The sequence below is a fragment of the Dermacentor andersoni genome, chromosome 1 (assembly GCF_023375885.2).
Source record: "Dermacentor andersoni chromosome 1, qqDerAnde1_hic_scaffold, whole genome shotgun sequence".
In the NCBI taxonomy this organism is placed as follows: domain Eukaryota; kingdom Metazoa; phylum Arthropoda; class Arachnida; order Ixodida; family Ixodidae; genus Dermacentor; species Dermacentor andersoni.
Window position 1 is genome coordinate 87,373,324 of NC_092814.1, and position 24,361 is coordinate 87,397,684.

Below are 24,361 nucleotides of genomic sequence, written 5' to 3' on the forward strand. Positions count from 1 at the left end.
AGTAACTGGAACGCCAATGGATTTCGTCGGACACTGAAAATTAATGTTTCGAAACTGGGGCAGTCCTGAGAATTCGTTCCAAGTGGGAATTCGTTCCAAGTGCCTTGGGAACTCACTAGCGACACGTCTTAGATTAAAATATGTGCCGTAAAATCATTAATTAAAAATCAATTGGCGGAATCATGTTAATTATTCAATTAAGTATTGTAATTTCTCGTAGAAGTTTTGGCCGCCTGACCAAGTAATTTAGATCGATGGTTAGAATTGTGCTATCTGCCACAGGCATTCTTTAAATATCTGGTGCAGCTAAAAAAAAAAAAAAGACACCCTGTATATTAAGCAGTCTTTCTTTTTCGTGCAGGATAGAGGCACAGTGTATATTGGATTTCGATGCCGTGCCGCAAACAAGGCGGCAGTAATTTAAGCGGCATTAAAAATAAGGCATTGTAAGTTGGTAATAGTCTGTCGAAGGCATCGAAGGCAGTACACTGCGCACACGACTTTTGGGAGTTTTCCGGCGAAGAAGTCGTAATATGCGGTACACAACTTATGTTCATAAAAAAAAAAAGCCTAACGTTTTGATTGTTTTTTTACAATTTCTATTGTTGAGCGCCCTAAACAGTAGATCTGTTTCTAACGTATTCGTCTTATTTTCAGTTTGAAACAGTACTGCTTTAGTTTCATTTGCGTTAATCCTAAGGCTGTTTTCAATGTACCAGTCGTGGACTTTACTTGGAACAATTTGTGGCTGGTGTTAAAAGGTTATGTGCGTCGTTTTATTTAAATGGCAAGTTAGTGTGATCAGCATAGATAACATATTTTGTGTTAGGATCCACATTAACTAATTTGTTTACGTAGAAATTAAAAAGAAGGGGACCTAAGATGCTTCCTCGCGGAGCGCCAACCTACAGTGATACAGTGTCGAGTTGCGCTATCTGCATTCTAATTTTTTCGAAGCCTTTGGAAAAAGAAGGTAATATTGAAATGGGTCTGAATTACGCATCTCTGTCTTGTCTCTTTTCTTAAAGATAGCAAGTACTTTGGCAGTCTGCATTTCACGTGGAAAAAATACCAGAAGAAAGACAGAGATTGTAGATGTGCATTAACACTAGAGCTCGAATATCAACAGTATACTTCACAGGCCTGATTTGTAGATTGTTTGTATCACCAGTACTATACTATTCCTCAATTTGCAAAAAAAAAAAGAACTACAACAACAAAACCACAAGGGTGACTATTCGAGACGTAGTCGTAGGGCTCGAAAAGATGGCGTCCGGACACCTTGACAGGCGTCAACAGGCGTTCGCCTTCAGTGATAGGTTGTCAATCAAAGTAAAATGTTTATTGAACGCTTCCGCTAGGCACTGTCCTCGTATTTCTTTTCCGTCGAGTACGATACATTCTTGTTTTTTTATTGAAATGAAAATAAAAGAAAGAGACGTAGTCGCCTTATAATGGTGACAGCTACTCCTTTTCGCATAACGGAAACAACAATATAAAAAATATATGTAAGAAAATTAATAGAAACCATGTCATAGGGTCAGAAATTCACAGAACACAGTCCTATACATCCATGAACATATCAATATAAAAGGCAAATGCAAGTTGTACCACAGCGAGTTTGAAACAAAGTCACAAACACACACAAGCGGCCGTGATGTAGACTGCGATGAGCGTATAAACAGAAGGGGAATTATACAGAGTTAAAATAATGCACGCACAGAATAAAAAAAAATCGTATGACACGTAATATACAGGCGCTAATAATTACGAACAGAAGCAATTTATAGCAACATCGTGTGACTATTCAGTGCGACATCTAGTACTTGTTAAGGATGCCTGCCTCTTGGTAAAAAAATTTTCAAGTGCGTTCAATGTTCTTCACTGGGGTATTTTTGATGGCCATGATCTCCCGAGCATTTTCCTGCATCATATAAATTCAGGCAACACTCCATCGTGTAATAGAGGGGTGAGTTACGATGAGTACCATACGACGTCCTTTGCTCCCAAGCCGTCGGGATCATTGGGCGTTCTCTGCGGTAGAAAGTTGGAAACTGTCCAGGCGTTGGGAGAACCGTAGAAAAATATGAAACCGTAAATTCTGGTTCCTCGAAGCTCTCCGGGAGACTAAACGTTTGCGCTTGCAAGCTACTATGTGCGCACCAAGATGAAACTTGGTAAGAGTAAAGTGTGCGTCGGGAGAAAATGTCTGAAGAAACTGCAAGGTTTATTAGGATTTAGTGTGCAGTACAATATTTTCAAATTGTTGTCAAATCCTTGAACGGCACTTTTAGCAGTTAAATGTTACAACTGGTTGCTTTAAGCAAACGGCTCGACATTTCTGTTTTAAACTTATAGCACACGCGCCAAAGGGGGTCTCTGCGCTTAGAATCTGCTGTCGCATGTATCTTTCCAAGGTCAGAAGATATATTCATTTGAGATGGCTTATTGTGAGCGGTCGCGCATTCAACGCCACCAACGTCGGCGCAGCAGTTATGTCTCGGCGCGGAAGTGGTAAGGAGCCTCACTAGTGATGTGGAAAAAGTTCTACCGGAACCGAAAGCTTCGTTTTTGCCTCGCAGAGTCTCGAACTCCGCTGAAATTTAGACTGTGCTTCTGCAAGGTCGCAAAAGTCTAGCGTTTCTTTCTTTCCTTTCGGTTCTGCAGACACATTTTCGCACGTGTACATCTACGTTTAAACGGCTTCCTGCTTCGCCTTTGTCAATTTTGCCTTCCACGAAACTTTCACCACCTTGAGGATTTCCGCAGAACAAATTCCTGACGGTTAGGGTTAACGCTCCGGAGACGACAGTCGACGAAACGCGAGCGTGAAAGCGCGCGTGCGAACGCGCAACCGCGCGCGCAAAAATAAAGCGCCCGTCTTTTCACCGTCGGCGCTAACCAGCCGCGTTTCCCGGAAGGGTTTAAAGCACGCGCTTAGCGGAGCCGCCACGGCAGGCGTCTTGCATCGCCGCCGTCCCGCGCTCGGGTTGCCTCGCGCGTGCGTAGCCCGCCAGCGATGGAGAATCGATTTCACTTTTGTCGGGCGCCCGGTCGCCGCCGCTCCTGGGCGGCGTTGCCCGCGCGCACGGCTGCCGACCATAGCGGCCTTGACTTTTTCGACAGGGCGCGCTGGGGCTCCGCGCGGCGAGGTTGCATATCTAAGTGCAACCCTTTGCCTCCGCGGCCCCCTCGGTGACAGCCGATCCCAATCGGCCCTGGAAGTCCACCGTCCATGGGCACTCAACGCGCGCGCGCGCTGTCACGTCCGCAGCTCTTTGAGCATCTCGCGCATCACCTCATTAATTACGGGCCAAGACGCACTCGCTGGACGCTCTTCGGGCTCCCCTCTCCCGTCCATTTCCGCAAGTGTAATCCACTACGCGTTTTGCGCGTGTGTGTGTGTTTCATGGGCCTTAGCTGCTCGTTTCCATGCAGAGTGATGTAAACCTAGAAAGGTGGAGGAAATTGCCGATACCGCAAAGATAAACTTGAAGTACGAAACGCCGCTTTTCCTTTCCTTCAAGTAATTAATGTCTCACCACGCAGTGTCATCTTTTCTTTTTGTCGCTCTCTATGTCTCTCTCTCTCTCGTCTTCTGCACACCACATGCTACTCTGATTACCCTACAAACGCTGTCGCATAACCTTTCGATTTGTATAAACAGCATGTATACGTAAACGCGTTATGTACGTATATGTAATATATTTGACACGTTGTACTTTATTCTTCCATATATGCGTGAATTTCTGCTCCGAAAGTGAGCACACCGCTCATATGTTACTCCGCCATGCGCACGTCACTCACTGCAGTGAACCTGTTCGGCTAACTTCCCGTTGATCACACGAAAGGGAGTGGGGTGGGGGGGTGGGGGGGGGCGCAGAGGAATGTTTTAGCAGCGTACACACATAACCGGGCGTTCCCCACGTTTCGTTCTATCTGTACCTCAACTCAATCAGATATAAAAATATTGTGCCTTTCGAGAAACGCAGTTAGGCACAATGCATGTCATCTACACGAATACCTGCTAAGCTGCTTCTGAAAAGCGCACACTGCAATCAGCAGCGGTGTATCTGTAAAAACCCTTCAGATATGACACGTATGAAGGAGTTTTAGAACTCTATTTTCCTTGAGGCTGAATGATACATTAGAGACCAAACGTGCTGAATTCGAAAGGGTTGCCGAAATAGTTCGATATACTATTTGAAAATTATTGAAGAAAATGCCGATATAGAGCCGAATTAGCGCCTATGCCCATCTTTACATTTCTTATCCCAAACCACCCCGTTTTGATTCGCTGAGATGAGCGCCTGTAGAAGGAGGAGGAAAAACTTTATTTGCTCTAATTGGTTAGAAATTAGCGGTGGCAGATGTGGTCGGCCGTCTTCACGGTCTTCTTCCGCCTCACAGAAAGCTCAGCACTGAAGATGCCGTAGCTTTCCGACTTATTCAGACCAACACATTTCCAAACCTACACAGATGCAGTAAAATGTTCGCACATACATATCGCGGCATCTGCCCCTGGTGCGGCGACACACGCCTTACACTCTTTCACATCTCGCGGGGGTGCAGGGGCGAACCTCAACACTTAAAGACGCCTAGCACGTCATTTGAGCGGTGGGAGGTACAGCTGACCGGCGATACCCTGGCGGGGCAAGAAGCTCTCGTCCAGCAAGTACGTCGAGCAGCCATGGCCAGTGGAGTCCTGGAATGAGGACACCACCCACTCGACCTCAAGAGCAACCACCTCGATGGTTCGAATAAATGTTTTTTTTTCTCTCTCTCTTCCCCATCTGCGCAGGGTCGACGCCCCTATTCCAGGGCACCACTGAGGGTGGCTACTCGGTGAGCGTGCCTTACTAGTCCATGCTGGACTTTCGGGTCGCTGCTGGAGAGCACCCTCTCCCACTGCTCCGCACTCGGGTCTTTTATTTAAAGGAATTGTTGATTGTGAACGCATCCCCATGTAATGTGATATAAGGTGGCCTTGGCGCCGCGCCAGGGGCAAATGTCTCTATACTGGGTGGGAAACATCTTGCTTAGTGTGTTTAGATTTGGGTATGTTCCTGTTTGCGGCCTCCTCCAAGAGGTTGTTTCATGCTGATTTAGGCTGTTGTGGGGTGGAGGGTATTTGATTGGGACCCCCTTATAGTAATTCAGAATGTCAGAGTAGCTTGGGTTGACTGGTATGGGTTCCTCAGGGTTGGTGCTTGTGGCCGCTCGGTTTGTGTGCTCTCGAGCTGCCTGTAGCGTTCCGGTAACGACATATGTATACGCACTGCACTTAGCATGCGATCCGCGTAGGCGTGCAAGGTGCAGCTGCTGCACGCGTCACATCTATGCACAGGCACAGGTCGCTCGAAGCCTGCTTTCGGCACATCGTGCTAACCGCGTACACCCTCATTCACTCGTGCGACACGTACACCGACTAAGACTCTCTAGATGTCTGACGTCCAACGAAGGGCCGCTTTGGATATATGCGTAGGTATAACATGAAAACGCATCAAAAGTTAGTCAGTGTACAATAACTTTATCATAGATAATATTGTACATACTACCCAGCGCTGTTTACGCTGCTGTGGATTACAAGGCATCATTTCTCGTTGCTTTCTTTATTTCCATTATATATCTCCATGTCCACCCGTAAGGGGTAGACTATGCTAACCTGTGGAATGGAAGTGCAAATGATCGAAGCACACACATTATATATATATATATATATATATATATATATATATATATATATATATATCCATGTCCACCCGTAAGGGGTAGACTATGCTAACATGTGGAATGGAAGTGAAAATGATCGAAGCACACACATTATATATATATATATATATCCATGTCCACCCGTAAGGGGTAGACTATGCTAACCTGTGGAATGGAAGCGCAAATGATCGAAACACACACATTGCTATACGTTGCTGTGGGGCTTAATATTCAAAGCGACGTGAAGCAAGCAGCCATGAAAGAAATGAGAATGAAATGTTTACACACGAGTGTGAAAGTTAACAATGCAAGCGTTCGCTTTGATAATACTGGCATCCACAAACGTTGGAATACTAGGTGTTTCAGCGACGACTACTTCTGAGAATTATATTTTTTTTGTCGACCAAGATTCAAAGCAGTGGCAAACATCAGAATTTCCTCGATAATAGCCAATATGATCATTATTTAACTAAATAGCGTTAGATAACCTTTAGTCAGTAACTTTAAAAGCTATGTTGGGATTACAGAATGGAAGTCGAACAGCACGTAAAGTCTTTATCAAAAAATTTTTTCGCGCGTTTTTCCGTAGTTAGGGGAACCTTTTAATTGGTACAGAGCAACACGTTTCGCTGTGTGTCTTAATTTCGTATTTCTCGAACTAGTACAAGACACTAGGGTTATAGCATAGGTAATGGTTATATTTTGCGTACCGGCTCACTCCACTCTTGCAATTACAGAACGCCTCCAGAATTTTTAATGAAGATGTAATTGTAATTAGTTAAACCTAGGTCGCGATCCTATCGACGATTATAAAACAAATTTTGACATCTACCACTTCAGCAAAAATTTATCATTTACATCGCATTCCGATCACAGAGAGTCGTCCCTGAAAAAGCCAGTATGTCTAGCACCACAGCTTCTGAGGCTCCTGCAGCATGATAATTTTTTGATGACATTGCTCCTAAAACAGATAACTGTTCAGGTGTGTTCAGTGGTCTCCTAGAACAACTGAACACAAGGAGGCTCCAATGCGGGCAAATAAAGCAACGTTTAGCCTGCCTGGCTTGCAAACACACCACAAGCATCACCACGGCCACATGTAACGTCCCGCGCCAAATGAGTCACCACTCCGTGCAACAAACAGAGTTTCTTTTGGCCTGGAAAGCTTTCGAAATGTGAAAGCCAAGAAAAACTCAATCATCAAACGGTTCCGTTGCGCAGGACCCGATCAGACGCGGTCCGATTGATCGGACAAACACGGTTCGACGACCGCGTGGCACAAACTGAAGACTCGTCTCCGGAAGCTGGATTTCTCATGCGGTGGCCTCGATGGCGAAATAATGGTAGGATATGTATTGCCTCTCTGGCGTGCAGCAGTTCTACGCCACAGACCGTTCTGCGGCGCGCCGGAGGGGGAACACGCCGACGTTCTCTTTACGAAGCAGCTTGGTCAGCACATACCGCGTGAAGCGTCTCGCAACTCTCTTGCGCTAAGTGCTTTATCTTCCCTCGTCTTAAGCCTTTCCGAAGAGGCGGGCGAACGACCTGGCATGGAAGGGCGTCGTGCGCCAACTCGTGTAAACTTCACCAGAGCACTAGTGTATAAAATGCCCTGCAATGGATGCTCACCATCTGCTGTGACTGTTTCCTGCAGAGACAACTTCTACCCGACAGAAAATACTTCAAACCGCCATGCTTCGGTCACGTCAACCGCGTAACTATATATGCGTCGCCTCAAGGATAAGTTCCACCACTTTCATTCCGTAATTTTGGTATGCTGAGCGCGATCTAAAAAGAAAAAGAGAAGCAAGACTCGTTGATTACAAAGCAACATGGTGTCTCAACAGTGAAAAGCGAGTTCACCGAGTGCGATCATGCTTCTCTAGAAAAAGCCACTGTTACTGCATGGGTCTGGGTCTAGCCTTTGAGCAGCATGGCATCGCCTCACAATATTAGCGACTGCCTAAGTTATACGAGTAATAGCAAAACCATATAACAAATACAAGTTCTCCAGTTTGTTACGTTAAGAAGATACATGTATTTCACTGATGCCCTTCAAATGTCACTATATAGGGAATCTCGGCTTGACACGGGTAGGACACTGTGCCCCAAGAAATCAAAAGCCGAATTCTACGCCACCTTCTCTATCTAGTGTGACACACGCTCAAATTCTTCATTCAGTGTGACGTGATGAAGCTGCAAATGAAGCGCCAAACAACGAGCGAATTGTAGCTGTGCAACGACCGCGGCTTATAAGCAAGAATAAATTTACCGTGTCCAGCGTGCTGGCAACGTGTGACCATATATATCAGGTGTACCAAAATATTCCTTTTGGATGGAGTCAGCTGTGTTATGTTCACTTGGCGCAGGCTTTTCGACGTGCTCTCACTCCGCTGGAACTGCCAAACTCCAGCCCACTCGATTCACGGTGCAAGGTACGTCAGGCAGCTGCAGGAGGGATCACCTGTCGAGTGGGCGCTTGGCGCAATGGAAATCCTCTCTCGGCGCACTTTCGAAAAAAAAAAAAGTAGCAGTGATGCGGCTTTCCGATGTCGCTCCTCCACCAGCGGCCACCTCAGGATCGCAAGCAGCAAGCAAGCGCGTGTGGCGGTCTTCAGGGGTCGCGGCACCGACTCGAGTGCTCCATCAAACCGACGGCGCGCGGTGGCCTTGTCCAACGTGTCGCCACGCGGACGCAGTTCGCCGGCATAGCTGTGGTTCGTTATTTGACCGTAGGCTGAGATGCCCCCGAAGTTCACAAACCCTTTGTACTCGGAGGTCGGCATCCATGCCTAATGGTCATTTTTGCTCTTTTCGATTTTTTTTTTTCGTGATGTTCACGAACACTTTAGCTGTGTCTCTGTTGCGCACTTTTGTCTTCGCCGAGACGCTGAACTGGATTCTGGGAGGTTGTTGTTATCCCGTAGCACAAGCACAGCTCATACCGACGATTGAAAACAGAGAGAGTGAACCTACATGTATAGTGCCGCGTTGTAGGGACGGCGAAAAAACGCAGTAGACGAAACTGTGAATGACGAAACTATAACGCTTTATTAGGCGAGCCTGTGCTCGGAAAACAGGTTACACTCAAAGCACAACGACTGCGGCGAGTAGCACTATCGAAGAGTAGAGCTCGTCTTTCCTTTGCTCTCGCCCCTCTTCGAGTTTATGAGCTACAAAGATCATGTGAAGCGAACAGCAACTCGCCCAAGAAGTTATTCTGGTTGAGCGGGTCGAGCGCATCGGCTTTTATACATGACTCGTCGTCGAAGGTTCCAGCGTATTCGCTGGGGCCCGCATGTTTTCAGAAAGTACTACGCAATTCGCGTCGCGCATACAGTCAGATTACGCAAGGTTCCGTGACAACAGTCAATGGATATAGAACCAACGACAACGTTCCAGAGACTTCCGATATATGCAGGCGCGTCCTGCGCTGAGCGATAACGTTTAACATTTGTTAGCTGGTCAAAGGCGGTCACCCGAGAAAGATAAACAAGTGGATGTGTCAATAGTATGTCCCACCATACACCGATGCTACATAAAACGTCACCTCTGCTGTGTGTTCAAATGCGACAGCGCTTTCGACGAATGCGATGAAAATGCAAATGTACCAGGTGGGAAGAGCCAAATTTTTAAAGGCAGCGCAGTTTTTTTTTATCTGGAACGTATTCAGTTCAGGTAATTCAGTTTCAGTTTCAGTTTATTATTCTTTAAATACAATGAATGGGTAAGAGACAATATACAGACGAGGGTACCAAAGTCAAAGACTGCAACGGGAACCTCGGTTAATAATAACAATTGAGAGATGTATTATGGAAGAGCACGCTAATTAAAAGAAACAAACACAATCGCAATTAACTTAATTATCTGGATTCCTGAGTTATATTCAATTAGTTATCTGGGGCAATTGTGAAATTCTAGCCAGCCTGCGTTCGAAGCTTATTCTCTTTGTAGCAGTCATGAGATTAGCGCGAGGTCCGAGATATTTGTCCTCAGACTCTAAAAAATACAGAGATGCTCCATGTCGTTTTTTCCCGCATTAAAATATTGGTAAAATAATAAATGAAACACCAGGTTCATTTATATATCGAAACTGTTGCCGTTCTTAGCATTTTTACTGAGCATAGAATGTCTTGAACACACTGACAGGCTTCAATTCCGCAATTTCAATATGTACGCTCAGGCGATTAATTAGGAAGGTAATCCTCAAACCTGTTTAGATATTGAGGTATTAAACGAATATCACGAATTCATTGTTGTGATGCGCCACCAGAAACTCATTTTCGCAAAAAAATACATTATCAACTCCACTGCAATGTCTGTTAAAAAGAAATTGGCTCTCCTCCTTTAAACCGCATGGTCAAAATTGCGGGGGGGGGTGTAGGGGAGAGGGGGACCGAGAAACGTAGTTCGAATGCTGCAAAGAAATGGCAAGCAATATTACAGTCTGGTACACTGTATTGTGCCCTCAACAAGTAGCCCTCGGAGGCCGCAGCTGCCTCCTCCCAAGAATTACTGAGAGCAATGTTACAAGCTGCCTCTTCTAAGGCACGGGTTACCAAGACGACACAGCCTGCAACTGGGATTGCCGCACACAACAATGGACAGTGCTGCCCCGACTCCGCAGCCGTTGTACCGCGCAGATTTCTTCTTTAGTTCCGTTTTTCAGTTTTCCGCTGCTCCGCCGCCCTTCTCAGCTTCTTCGCCGTCCCTTTCGATAGGTCGGCTGCATTTCCTCCTGATAATGTTTTGACCTTTCCGTGACCGTTTGACTAAAGTCATTCTTGATTTTAGGATAAAACAACCTTTTTCATCGACGCACATAATAAGCTGGCTATACGTGCGTCGTCGGAGGAAAGTGGTGAGGTGCTCGAGCCGGTTAAGAAACCGACTCACGAAATTAAGGAGTGCGATGGTGCCATATGATGTCATCTTCTGGCGTTCAATTTTACCGGTAAACTGTTACCGTTCTTCGTTAGCAGGTTGTAGATTCGAGCCCAACTGCGGCATAGCGACACAAGCAAACGCTGGTTTTAAGGAATAAAACGCTAAATATGGGTTCGTGCTCGGAGCATATATGTGGCGGGAATACGTGCCGCTAAATTTCAGTTGCATGCCAGTTAATTTATTTTCTCATAATTTTGTGCCAGTGTATGGATGGACAGAAATTAACTTCGTATATAAAGAATATCATCTATAGAAGGAGATATCATCATGAAAACTAAAATGAATCAGCTCGCATGTGCAACACTATTCTCTAAGCAAGCGTAAAAAAAAATTAATATCAGAAAGGCGCTGAAAATGGGACATGAAACTGGGCGAACCTGTGGGTTAGAGTGGCCGTGAAACACTTGCACAAATGAATAAGGCCTTGCGTTCAGAAGTTGTTGTGCCTTGCTTCGCACAAGTAACACATGTGGGAGATTAATTGTGTATATTGCGCACGGGTCTATAACGGCTGTTTCTGCAGCGTCGTGGCACGGCAGTGCAATTATGCTCATTTGCGTCGCGCTGTTCTTTCAAGATTAGCATAGATTTGTTCAATTTACTGCATGAGGCCTCCCTTTGTATCGGTACCCCGCATTCAAATTGAAAAGCTCGGTAGAGCATGGCGATCAACACGGCAACCGACAACTTCTGCGACCAACAGTTTCTGCTCCTCGCAACGGCGCGTATACAAAACAGTGGCGTTTCCGAGGTTTCTTTTTTCTCCATTTAATGCATTTCTTTATGGTGACGACGACGCACTCTCCTGTCTTTTCCGTCCACACGTGCATCACTGCGGTAACTGAGGCTTCTCGTGGCAGATTTGGCTGTTAAGGCCCTTGATTTTGGACTTCATTTCCTTCTCTCGCTGTCAGTTCTATCTACGCCTTGTCGCACCTTTCTTATTTATATATAAAAAAAGAAAAAAATAAAGCAAACGAGATGTGTTCTCGCACTGTACGTGTATACTGCGTCTGTGAGGAGTGTGCGGCTCAATATCTCGCTATCAACAGCTTTAGCAACGTTTAGGACTCGCCTCTTGCATATACGTAAGCATAGCTTCACCCTTTCAACGGTTCTTGGTCATGCTTCTGTGGCGCTATACCGGAAAATTTCTTGGACGGATAGTTCTGAGACGCTTCTACAGAGCTGCACGTGAGCCTGCGCGTCCTTCTAAAAATATACCTATTTTTTCGAAAGTTGCCCTGCATCGGAAATCGAACAGACTGCCGAATTCGAGCGGAATTCGGTAGCGTGTTTGAATTCTGCTGACCACTGCAGCGCTGACCACTGCTGAGATGGAGGCATCGCTCACATACCATATAATCGCCAGTTTTTTCTGCATAACTTGAAGTGCGCGCGAATTCTATTGCTAATAAACGGCCCACTTATTCCCGAGGCGCAATCAACAAATATGCGTTAGCGGGTAATTAACGACAGAAGCACATTGTTTTTCGTTGATTGAAAACGCCCCACGAAAAAGAAGTGTTACCTGCAGAGATCTGCGACTTGGCAGGGGGCGACAACGCGGTTTGAAATCCGCAACCCGATGAGAACTTGACAGACTTTTAAGGGCGTCTGATAGGCAAATTTCTCCAGACGCACTCAAGGTGTCGTGGGCTCTGCACGAAATCACTGGCGCCGAGCAAGCGAGGAGGCGAGCTACGCACCAAGTCAGCGCAGTCGTATAGAAAATCGCAGTCGAGCGTCAAAGGCCGCTTGCTGACGCCGCACTTCTCCCGCACGATATGCGGAGTGTCTCGAATTTTCCCTTCTTTTCGTTCTTTTTTCCACAACTCCGCGCGACAATGCACTACCGAGTTCGGCGATATTCACGCTTGTGACCTTGCTTAACAATGCACGAAAGCGCGCTTATAGAGCGCATATTTGAAGACAATAGAGAAAGGCAGTCAACGTTCAGGAATTGTCCGTTTCGCTTGTGTATCTAAGGGGCTGCTGCTATATATACCACGGATATTTATACGCCGGTCAACGTTTTTTGCTAGTATCATTAACTACACCGCTGTCAGTTTTGCCTTCGTCCTGGCCAACTTTCTCGTGCCACCGTCTTCTGTTGCACGTTCCTGTCGCGCAGGGAAATTCATGTGGAAGGCTCCGAGAACCTCATGAGAACAATTAATACAACGGCGGAAGCACAAAGTTACAAGATATGGCCAACGATAACAGCTAAGTGTCTCAAGCTAAGAAGCCTCTAGAGAGATGTACATAAACGGAAAGGCAGGGAGGTGAACCGGAGAAGATTCTGGTTTGCCACCCTGCACGGGGGGAAGGGTAAGGGGAATGAAAGATGGAACGAGTAGCGGAGACAAGCAAAGACAAGAAAAATAGAGGAAGTTGGGAACGCCCGTGAGATAGTCTCTCTAATAGGCCACTCGAAGGCAGGAATTTGAAGAGTGCTTTGACTGTCTTGTGGTGTGAAGACTGTATAGTTCGGCGTTCCAGGACTGTCTGCTATACGAAAGCGGCCGGTCGTCAAGACGGGCCAGCGCGGTCGCGTGAGGCTGCCTGTGTGTGCGGTATCGGGGACAATGGCAAAGAACGTGCTCGATAGTTTCCTCGTTGCCGCAGTGGTCACACGCAGCACTATCATCCCTTTTGATGAGGATTTTGTAAAAGCGATACCAAGCCACAGTCGGTAAAGAATCGTTGTCTCGGGTCGGGATAGTCCAGGTGGAGGACGAAGTCGAAGACAGGGGTCCAGTCGATGAAGACGAGTGTGCTGCAAACTAGGTGTGTTCCATAACGTGTGTATGATGTCGTTTGCAAGCACTTGAAGTTTTTTCTACTGCATCTGTCCTTAACAGCGGGACTGGTTCCTGCACGCCGTCTTCATGAGCAGATCGAGCAGCTTCATCGGCATGTTCGTTGCTCGTTACGTCACAGTGGTTAGGGAGCCACTGAAATGTAATGGTGTGTCCTTGTTCGACGAGGCGGGGAAAGAGCTCTCGGAGTTCTAGAACAAGTTGTTCGTATAGGCTCCACGGCGTAAGGCAGAAATCAAGCAATCTAGAGCTGCCTTGGAGTCACGGAAGACACTCAATTTTTTGACGTGGTTCCTCTCGAATTATGCGAAGTGCACTGCGAAGAGCAGCAAGCTCCGCGGCTATCGATGTCGTCTGGTGCGATTTTTTGAACTTCAAGGTGGTAACTTTCGCAGGAAAAATAACTGATCCTGCAGAACCGTCCACGGTGGTTGAATCGTCAGTGTAAAGATGGGTATGACTGTTGTATTTTTTTGTACATCAAGAGCAGCGAAAGTTGCTTGAGAGCTGGTGATGAGAGTTGCGTCTTCGTTCGAATTCCTGGTACTGTCAGTTTAACTTGTGGCTGTACCAAGCACCGAAGAGAAAACAGAACTCTCGCTACAGCTGTGTAATCTGATGGAAGGTGTACGCGATACGGCAGTCAACGTTACTAGACTAACCTAGTCTAGTAACGTTGACGACAGCATCGTCTGACAAAAAGAGGCGCGTAGTCATTCTTATGGCAGCGAGGCGAGATAGTGGAGAGGGGCGCGAGCAAGATGCCTGACGTGTGCTCTGAGCGTTTCCATAACAATGTGAATCTTGGCTGGGCAGTCATAAGCAATTGCAATAGTTTCTTATGTTGATGTACATCGTGGCAACCATAGACAAATCATAAGGGCCTGTGCCTGAGCACTTTCGAGTGTACGGATGTTAGTTCTGCAGGTATTGGTCAGCACTGCCAAGCTGTACCTCAGATATCCGAGAAACAGCGTCCTATACAGTTGCATCATCACGTGTACTGAAATACCCGAAGTAAGTTTTTCTTCCAAGAAACTTGAAAAGACGAGATATGTCCGTCAGGCGCTTTTTTAGGTAGGCCACATAAGGACTCCGGCAGAGGTCACGGTGGATGATTACTCCCCAAAACCTGTGCGTCCTGACATAAGAGATATTCTGTCTATAGATGGAGAGATAGAGAGAGAGAAGAGAGAGAAAAGAGAGAGAGAAACGAAGAGGGAAAGGTAGGGAGGTTAACCAAGGACGTACTCGGTTGGCTATCCTACACTTTTGTTGCATACATTCAACATCAAAAGGCGTGTAATCGATTATCTGTCGCCATGTTCCTTGATATCAAAGGAGCATATGACGATGTTCTTCATGAGGCGATATTTGAGGCTCTGGATATGATTGGTCTCGGCGGTCAACTCTGTCGTTGGACACGCAGTTATTTGCATATGCGGTCTCTCTTAGTGAATACCGAAGACGGCCCAAGTTCTCCGCACTACACCCACCGTGGAGTTCCGCAGGGTGGTGTCTTGAACCCCACACTCTTCAACATTGTATTCATTGGTCTTGTAGAATGCCTGCCAAATACGGTGAAGTTGTCGAACTATGCCGATGACATCTGCGTCTCTGGCGTGACGCGGCCTGAAGTGCATGCAAGGCTCCAAAATCTGCGACGTTAATAACGACGTACCTTAGCGAACAAGGCCTCAAGATTACCCCAGGAACGAGTGCATTAGTCGCGTTTAGCCGGAAGCCAATGACTTCCTACTCCGTATCCATTGATGGATAATAATAATCGGAATAATAAAACTAATCGAGTGCCTGAAACTAACATCGTCAGCTGGGATCGACTGCATCAATGCGGATATCCTAAAAAATACAAAACTTATTTCCGGCGCTCTTTTATTGCACGTTTTCCAGCAATCCCTCGTGACCGGCATTGTACCTCATGACTGGAATTCCTATGCACAGAAGCGGCCCCAAAGCACCGCGAAGAAACTATCGCCCTAATCAATTACAAGTGTCCCTTAAAAAATAATGCAGCACACAATTGATTCACACATGAAATTTCTGATATATGAAAATTTTTTTCACCCCTGCCAACACGGATTCCTAAAAGATCGCTCACGCTCTACCCAACTATCCCTGTTCATTAACGATATCAGCTCCAGCCTAGACGTTAATGTACCCGTCGACGCACTCTTTTTACATTTTGAGAAAGCTTTTGACAATGTTGCTCATCAATGCCTTCTACTTCAACTCTCGCATTTAAACTAGCCCCCTTGTCCCAAACTGGGTGCGTGACTTCCTTACTAATCGCCAACAGTTTGTGTGGGCTAAAAATCGTGCATCTTGTAATGCACCGGTGTTCTTAGGCGTGCCACAAGGCACGGTTCTGGGTCGCTTACTTTTCTTAATTTAGATAAATGATTTTCCCGCTAATATCTGCCCTAACATTCGGTTATTCGCCGACGACTGTGTTATCTACCGCAGCATCAACAACAACTTTGACTCTAGCAAACTCTAAAAGGATCTGCATCACGTCGAAAAATGGTGTGACTTGTGGTTGACGTCCCTCAATACAAAGAAAACTGCACTCATTAACTTCCACCGTCGGCCCTCGTATTCCACAACATATTACACAATTTAGGGTTTCCAAATATCTTCCTTACACTCATATAAACATACGATCTTACATGGTCGTCTCACATAACATCACAAATGATGCAACTGCACCCTCGCTTATTTACGTCGGAACTTGCATCATACTCCGTCCTCTGTGAAAATACTTGCTTACCAAACACTGATAGGATCTAAACTGGAGTCCGCCGGCGCAATCTGGGATCCCCACCAGATTAACCTTTCGGACATGTTGCAATCAGTCCAAAATCGCGCTGCAAAGTTCATTTATTCAGAATACTCTTATCTAACTAGCGTCACAGCACCAAAATCTCCGGCCACTCTGCTCAGTCTTGAATGCCGCCGTAAGATTTCGAGGCTTTCTACTTTCCACAAATTTTATCACCTGTCGATTAACCCCGCTGTCATCACTCCCGCTCATCGACTATCGCATCGCATAAGTCACCAAAAAGCCGTTCATCCCTCACATGCCCATACTTCTGCGCATATGACTTCATTTTTCGTCCAGACGGCAAAAGATTGGAACAAGTTTCCCGTAGATGCTTACCCGTAGGTGGAACTTCGTGCGTAAGTATCTTCGTTCGTCGCGACGACGAATCGCGCAAATCCGCTCCAATTCCAAGTCAAATTGCGAGTACTTAAGTGAGCACATAACGTGCGCATAGCGGTCTGTCCCGCTTCTTTAATAGCTTCTTGCAGTCCAGAGGGGAGGCCTTCCCGACGAACGTGCTCCAGTAGATTTTTAAACACAGTCCAATCTATTCTACGTAGTGTGTTAAGCGAATGAGTCTTAGATATCCCGTTGATCTTAGGGTAAGTGGGGATGTGATCGCCCCCATGCGTCTCAATGTCCAAAAACCACTGAACGCGCGTGGCAAAGGGGCGCGATACAAAGGTCAAGTGCAGGCAGCTGCTGTGCACTGTGCCCCCTAGAAATGTAGGACTATGATCATTCAGCAGCAAGAGGTTATGATTGGCGACAAAGGAAGCGAGTTTTCGTCCCGCTGCGGTGACTTTTGAGCTTCTCCAAATGGTGCGACGGGCGTTAAAGTCCCCAGTGATAATCCAAGAACCAGGATATGCTTTTATTATGTCTTCTAGTCTTTTGATATCAAACGGGCTTGATGGAGGTAGGTGCGCACCTGCGAGTGTAAAGGCGAGCTTTCTATTTTTGACGGTTAGGCAGTCATACCGATTGTCATCATGAGGTTGCACAGGCTGGACTACGTAAATAAGCTCACGGCAAATGAAGACTACGCCACTTTCGTTATTGCACGAAGACGTGATTGACTCGTAGCCGGATAACCAAACTGAGTGTGATAATTTGGGTTAGCAGATAACGATAATTGGAAAGCGGTCAACATGTACGAACTGGCGAAAATCAGCATTAATTGCTGGGGCATTTCGTTCGCGCATTGGCATTAGGACCAGCGAATTTCGCAGACAGCACGTGTAGCGCAATACGGACGCCGGTGAAGCGAAGAGAGAGAGTGCAGCAGGCACGTGTGCCGGCGTATTTTTGAGCCCCTCGTATTGCAAAAATAACCTAAATAAAAATGAGGAAAACCCGCACCACCAAGGTATAGCAGTTTTAAGCCAATGTGTGCCGGCCTGTAGGCTGCGCGCCTCGATTAACGCTGTGCTGGGCGCTGTGTATGCGCGAGGTGAGCCTGCCGGAAAACCCTAACGTTTTTCAGCGACAAATCCTGTAAGCTTCCTCAAGACGACCGTGGTGTTGGGGTTAGAATGCTCGGCTTGTAAGCATGCGTTCATTGGTTCGATCCCAGGTTTGATATCCAATTGCTTTACGCCATGTAGCGCCGTCCGGAGCCGTAGAGTAGCGAACGAATAAGATCGCCTCTATGTTCGCAATAAGCAAAACAGTATAACGAATACAAAGCGAACCACAGCGGGCGGGCCTAAGACGGCCCGTTTTAGCACAGCGTGATGCGCGATCCGCTGCGGTGACGCGTGCTCGCGCAGGACCTCCAGCGCTCGCGCCAACACGTTTCGACTGAACGACGGTGCGTAGCTCCCAGGGATCAAATACGAACTTACCGAGACAGCTGCGTTTGCATTTTGAACATATGAACCCGCGCGAATGGCGCATCGCTGCAATGCGCACTGGGCGGGCATTGATGCTTCCTGTCGTGTCCTTTCCGCTCTGTTCAGTTCTCTCGTCCTTGCAGACGCCCTCCTTCACGTGCATGCGCGTCTGTATTCTCCTCTACGTCGCAGAGAAGCTGGCTTTTTTGCAAGCTCAATCGCCTAGTGGTTGATCTCGCCGCGTGAGGACGAAAAGGAAAAGAGAGAGAGAGAGATGAAGAGGAAAGGCAGGGAGGTTAACCAGATATTAGTCTCCGGTTTGCTACCCTACACTGGGGGATGAGAGATAGGGGTTAGAAAAATGACAGAGAGGAAAACGCTAAAAAAAAATATCCTCCTGTTCGTGCACATAGGTATAGGCAGACCGCGGCCTTGGAAGCGGCTAGATTGTAGTATGGATAATCAAGACGTCACCAGATCCATGTAGAACTTGAGTTCAGACCAGAATAAAACAAATGTATACGCTGCAATATTTTTGCGACCATGTTTCTGCAGGCGTAGAGATATATAGTACGCAGAACGGTCGCGGGGGCATGTTCAGGCACTCGCAGCGTTTACGCGCGTGAAGTGGAAGCATTGCTATAGTCAGCAGTGCTTGCACAATAGGAATTAGGTTGTGTGTCTGTAAATAAATAAAATCTCCGCAACACATTGTTGTCTGTTGAGGCAATGAACTTGCCGCACTTATGCGTGCAGCTTCTGTCCAGATTAACAGTAAGCCGTATCAAGCGTCCCAAATGACGGTTCGAATTAGCGTGCTTCCAAGCAGGTTTTGCGAGGCCTGTTGAACTCAGGCCTGGAATTTGCGCCTGCGTATTTCTACTTCCAAGCGTGGAGCGGTCGAACTAAAATAAGAAAAATTAAAGATGGAAGTGATTATAAAAAGCGTTAATCAATTGCTCATCACTGCAATTCGCGATAGACAATATCACACGGCTGCTCTCACTCACTTCTCTTTCTCTCTCTGGGTGAGATATATTGTTATCTGCAAAGGGGAATAGCTCCATCCACCGAGAACACACTGCATCGCTGCTGCATTATGTCGCGGAAAGTGTCGATATTTCTGTAGTACAATGCTTGTCTTCGATCGACCCGTCGGTCCGTCAATTTTCGCCACTCTCGAGCTGTCGGAGGCGTGCCGCGTTCCTGTATCGACCGCGCCAATCGATCACTTTGAGAAACGTGTGCTCGAATGCATGCGCGCTTGTCGCATGCGCCGCACAAATTGAGGCGCCGCATGAAAGGGATGGAACTGGTGAAGGAGCGCTTTTCGTCGCATCATCTGAGAAGGCGCGTCGTCAAAGGCGGCGAATGTCGCGCACCAAAGCTTTCTTACGCGGCAGCGACTCAAACAAAAGCGCCCTGGCGAGGGTCAGCGGGGGCACAGTCACGCGCAAAAATATAAAGAAGCATCGCCCTTTAACACGCCTTCGAGCGCGAATGTGCCCTGCTGCCTGTCGTTGCGCGAGAGACTCGCTGGGGGTTCAGCTGCCACGAACAAGCGACAACGTTCCCCGCATTCGCGGTGGGCACATCGTCGACGCGGGCAAGACACGAATCACCGGAAGCCATGAAGCGCGGTCAAGACAGCTATAGAGCTGAAGTTCCGAATGCGAAGTTTGTGGGTGCAGAGACGCGATGGCGCTCCTTCTCCGTGACTGTCCACATTCCAGCACCAAAAAAAAAAAAACGCTTGGTGCCACGCTCGACAAGCTTGACAACGGTTCTCTTAAGAAAAACACAATTCTTAAACCCTGGTCCTACCCGACTCCGGCCCGAGTTTCTGCAAAAGAACTATCGTGTCTTTTTTGTTGTTATTTTTAAAGCATGAAATGCTTTTAGCTCCTGTTTCCGGCAACCTTCAAGTGACCTTGAGCCAAAAGCTGGAGCCATTATCCGGGCTAGTTGACAAGGAAATTTATTCACTCGTAGGCACGCTAACAACTGTGCTTTGAACGTAAAGTACAATATAAGGTATAGCACATGTAATACATCATACTTGATGTAAACAAAACAGGTCACGAAATGAAATAATAAATGGTGTCTACTTGACACTGGCTTTGCAACACAACAACAACAACAACAAAACTCATTACAGCGTGTACGCGAAAGCATTATTGTCAGCCTCGAATTTATGAAAGATACCCGGGGCACATACAAATACAGTCTCAAGTCACGCAACAGAATTGAGCATTATTCTGGCTGTAGAAAGGCTTTGCCTCGGGAGACGGTTATGTACCACGTAGACCAGCGGCGAAGAAACTCGGCTTCACCGAGTTTGAACAACTGTTCTTCAATATGACCCCATAGTTCTCCAAGATAACCCGTAGTTTTCGCATTCTGGGGTACATTGCTCTATTTGACTGCCGAGATCGTTCTGCGATGTTACGGAAGCACCACAAAACGTAGCTAGCGCTGTAGTAGATGAGACTCGCAAACCGATCTCGGCGCTGTGGTGGCCGTACGATGGATATTCCAAACATTCTTACAACTAGCTTCCAGAAGGTGCGTGCTACAACGCAGTGCTTTACTACATGTGCGTTGGTCTCTGTTTGTCCGCAATATATGCATTTATAATTCTCTACCATTTGCCAGCGTTCAAGCCTGTCTCTTGTAGGTAGAATGCCCCACTCATATTGCCAATGAAGATCCTTCACTTGAGAGGGCAAATCAGGTGAAAGCACGGCTGTCAATGTTTGTGTAGCTGTCCGTGTAGGTACAGCTGTCTCACACAACATTTCACAAAGCCTGGAAACTGGTGTCGCACGCCACTTTGTAATTCTTAGTTGTACAAGCTGGCTTTGCAAGCGCGCAGCCGCCGCATACGGTGGTGCTGGCGTTACCGCCGTCGGAAGCAAGTTGCCTGTACTCTGCGGCATAAGCGTTCGACGGTAATGGCCCAGCCAATAAAGGAGCAGTGGCCTACCAGGGTACTCATCATCATCAAGTAGATCACATGTACTCTTAGTGCACAACAGTCTACCGAATGTAACTATGCACGGCAAGCTCCATCCTCCGCTGGATTTCGGCCGACGCAAAAATTGCTGCGCTACGTATTGCGACTTGTTTAGCCAGAACCATGAGAAAGTAAGTGAGTTTACTACTCGTACTGTTGGTGACGGCGGGAGAGCTACCCTTGGAGCAAACCACAGTTTACTGCACAATACGTTCTTAATGAAGAAAGCCCTTTCTGCCAGCGGCAGTGGCGACGCAGTCACTGCTTCCGACTGTTCTTTAATGGAGCTGACAATGTCTCGCCACGTGTGAGGTGAAACACCACTTGTACAAAATTTGATACCTAGTATTTGCATATGCTCGGTCTGTTTAATGTCCCCTGGTAGCGTTATTTCAGCGTGACCGAAATTTAATACTTCACATTTTCTTATATTTATTTTGCCCCCTGACATTGAAGCATATTGATTATAAATACGAAATACCTCTACAAGACTGTCCCCATCTCGTAAAAACAAAGTGATGTCATCTGCATACGCTGATACTTTTATGCACCCTGTTCCCGGCATAGGAAGACCTCTTACGAATGGGCTCTCGCTAATACTCCTTAAAAACGGGTCAATCGCAAGCACAAACAATATGCGTCACAAAGGACAGCCCTGCCGCACTCCCCTTGTCACATCAAGTCGAGGTGTTAAAATGCCGTTAAGCAGCAGCTCAGCTGTTGTTCGGGAATACAACATCCGCAGGATGTCTACAACCTCCTCAGGGAAGTTATAGCATCGTAAAACCTCAAATACGAAACGAACGAACGAAATACGAACGAAACGAAATCAACCGGGCAACCAGTCAAAATATTAAAAAATGCGGTCTCTGGCCCCCAACCCTTTGTACAGGACTGTATTACATGCGCTAGTTACTACCCGCACAAGTTAAAAAAAAAATATTGCTTCCGAGTTATTCCTAATGTCTGTGCACAATTTCACTCAAGCTGTAACTTCTAGTACGCTGAAATTTTATTTTTCATTTCCAATAGCGATGTTCAAAAGGCAGATACCAATCTGCAACCTATCTGCTTTGCCGGTTGCCATTTCATGCTTACACTTACTCTCGATTACGGGAGAGCTTTCTTTTTTTTAGGTATCGAGACTATGAAATACTGTAGTCGTTGTCAGTTAACCCCCCCCCCCCCCCCCCTTCCTCGTGCTTGTGCAAACTTCTTTTTCATCGTGTCTACCATTCCCCCAGTGCAGAGTAGGCAACCGTACGGCTAATCAAAAGAACCTTTCTGCCTTTCATTATATATATATATATATATAAACTACCTTTCCGGTCGTTCCCAGTATGTTGTTATTAATAATGCTACGTCTAATTCTGAGCTAATAAAATTTGGGGTTCCTCAGGGGTCAATCCTAGGACCTGCTCTGTTTCCTTTATACATAAATGACATGGTATCTATCCCACAAACCCCTTCTATTATCCTTTACGCTGACGACACAAGTGTATTTTTTTCTGGTGAAAATCTAGGTTCCTTAATTCCGCGTGTAAACTTATAGCTTAAGAATCTATCTGACTGGCTTGTTACAAATGAACTCTCATTAAATGTTGACAAAACTAAGTACATTGTTTTTACCCCTGTTAACAGACCTGTTTATATTAATAATGATGTGGCATTCGAGTCGCGACCGCTAAAGAAGGTAGCACAAATTAAATTTTTAGGTGTTCAGTTTCATGAAAACCTTCGTTGGTCTTGCCATATTCACTATATTAAGCGTAATGTTGCACACTGTATTGGTATGCTTAATAAGTTTCGCTTATTGTTGCCTCGTTATATACGACGTCAACTGTATTTTAATACCGTTCATTCGCGACTGCATTACTGCCTGCTTGTCTGGGGCACCACTACTAGGTCTAACATGGAAAGCCTCCATCGATTACAGAAAAAAAGTGTGCGCTTTATTGCAAATTTACCACAACGTGAATCAACATCTGTATATTTTTCGCAGAATCGCATCCTGGACATTGAATCACTATACAACCTGCGACTATCAGAGCTTGCATATTCAGATTTCAAAATTGATCCACAACTCTTCTCTTTGAGGTATACCAAACATGAATCCCACTACGAGTTTAGGAGAACCAACTTCATCAAGTTTAAATGCAGGAAGAATTACGGGACACAACTGTTAAATTGGCAAATTCCTAATCTGGTAAACCTTTATCCTGCTCTGATAGACTTCATGGAAAACTGTTCCTCTTTGCCTGCTTTCCGAAACCAGGCAAATAGATTTTTCTGAAATCGTGTATAAACCAGTTAGAAATTTGTTTCCTTTGTTCTTTTTTGTCAAGTGAACATATTGTCATGTGAACATTTTTTTTTTATTGCCGTATGGGAGATCCAGTTAGGATTCCTTGCTTTGTTTTTTCTTTTCTTGGTCAAGTGAACATGTTTGTAGGTATTATACATAATTAATTAGATTGATTTGAATGTACAGTGTATGTATATTGCTGTATGTGAATTGTTATAATCTTCCTGTAAAAAAAAATCCTGTAAAAAATTGTACTTCGCAACTTACCATGTCGAAACTGTGCCTGCGTGAATTCAGGGTGTCTAGGGCCTAGTCAGGTGACCACGTGTGTCACCTTTAGCCCTCTTCACCCGGACAACTGTATATTGTCTAAATTTCAATAAAGTCAAAGTCAATATATATATATATATATATATATATATATATATATATAATGTGTGTGTGTGTGTGTGTGGGTGTGTGTGTGTTGCATGATATTTGCAAGACACCTGAAGTTGCAAAACTGCGGAGAGCGAGTTATGCTTAATCTCTGGAACCGCGGCCTTAGAGAAACTGTTTCAAAAGGGCGTAAAACGCGGCCGACGACAGGCTCGGTCATATTATGTACACAGGCTTTGAAATTTTTGACAAAAAACTGCACATCGGTTGTGTGCCGGTGTTATTCGTAACTGGGCTGAGAGTCAATGTCGTTGATGTTTTCCAACGCTTTCTTCATCTTTTCTTTTTTGGTGGGGGGGGGGGGAGCTTATTTAGTGAAACCTTTTTTTTTGTGTGTGTGTGTGTGTGTTGTTATTGCCTGTGGTTTTGCAACCCGTGGCCAACGATACACACATGCCAAGAAAAGCAAGTTAGCTGAGAAAGCGAGAGCGGCACAACAAAAAC

General features: G+C 46.0%; 1 protein-coding gene across 8 annotated transcripts in view; it reads right to left on the reverse strand.

Annotated features, from left to right (window-relative positions):
• LOC126544093 (uncharacterized) overlaps positions 1-24,361 on the reverse strand; it is a 263,161-nt gene that overhangs the window by 11,976 nt on the left and 226,824 nt on the right. The window contains exon 1 of one of the 8 annotated variants that reach the window (XR_008608629.1): positions 7,342-7,487. The exons of 5 other annotated variants lie outside the window; for them this stretch is intronic. The gene's annotated coding sequence lies outside the window, so the exon portion shown is untranslated. Of the gene's footprint in view, positions 1-7,341; positions 7,488-12,190; positions 12,425-17,183; positions 17,255-24,361 lie in introns of those variants that run through there. 2 more of the 8 variants (XM_055061701.2, XR_007602058.2) reach the window with 2 other exon arrangements.